We start from the raw sequence: 605 nt of genomic DNA, 5'->3' as shown, positions 1-605 counted from the left end.
CTGATGGAGAAAATCACTCAACCAGACTGACCAGCCCAAATTAAATTCCTTCCTACTAACTCCACAGGCCCTTTATGGAGTCCACTAATAATGCCTCATGTCCATAGATCATCAGCTCTCCTACTTCCTCAACCAACTTCTTCATGCCTTCTTTTCTCTTTTCAAATTATACCACCTCCTGCCTCATCCTCATTCTTAGCTAAGTGAAAAAAAAAAATAGAAGGAATCAGAAGAGAACTTCCATGAACTGCTCCCACCACATTTACTCACCTGCCAGCATCTGTGTTCATACACTCTGCCTTTCCCAAATGAATTCTCCAAATTCTATCAATGACCCACTCCTACACTTGTAAACCACATGTACTTTCCCTGAGGTGCTATTTCTGCAGTAATCCTTTGCTTTCTCTCCTGCATCTACTTCTCTCTCTACTTGGTTATATCTATCAGCATACCAACTTGCTATTATACGCCCAAATAGTTTCACATTTTTCTCCCACTCTAAAAATATAACCTATTTTTCATCATATTCTTCTCTAGCTACAACCTTATTTCTCTTGTCCCTTTAAGCAAAAATTCCTGAAAATATTTGTCCATACTTGGTGTCC

The sequence above is a fragment of the Phacochoerus africanus genome, chromosome 1 (genome assembly GCF_016906955.1).
Source record: "Phacochoerus africanus isolate WHEZ1 chromosome 1, ROS_Pafr_v1, whole genome shotgun sequence".
Taxonomy (NCBI): Eukaryota; Metazoa; Chordata; class Mammalia; order Artiodactyla; family Suidae; genus Phacochoerus; species Phacochoerus africanus.
Note: the sequence above shows the minus strand (reverse complement) of the source record.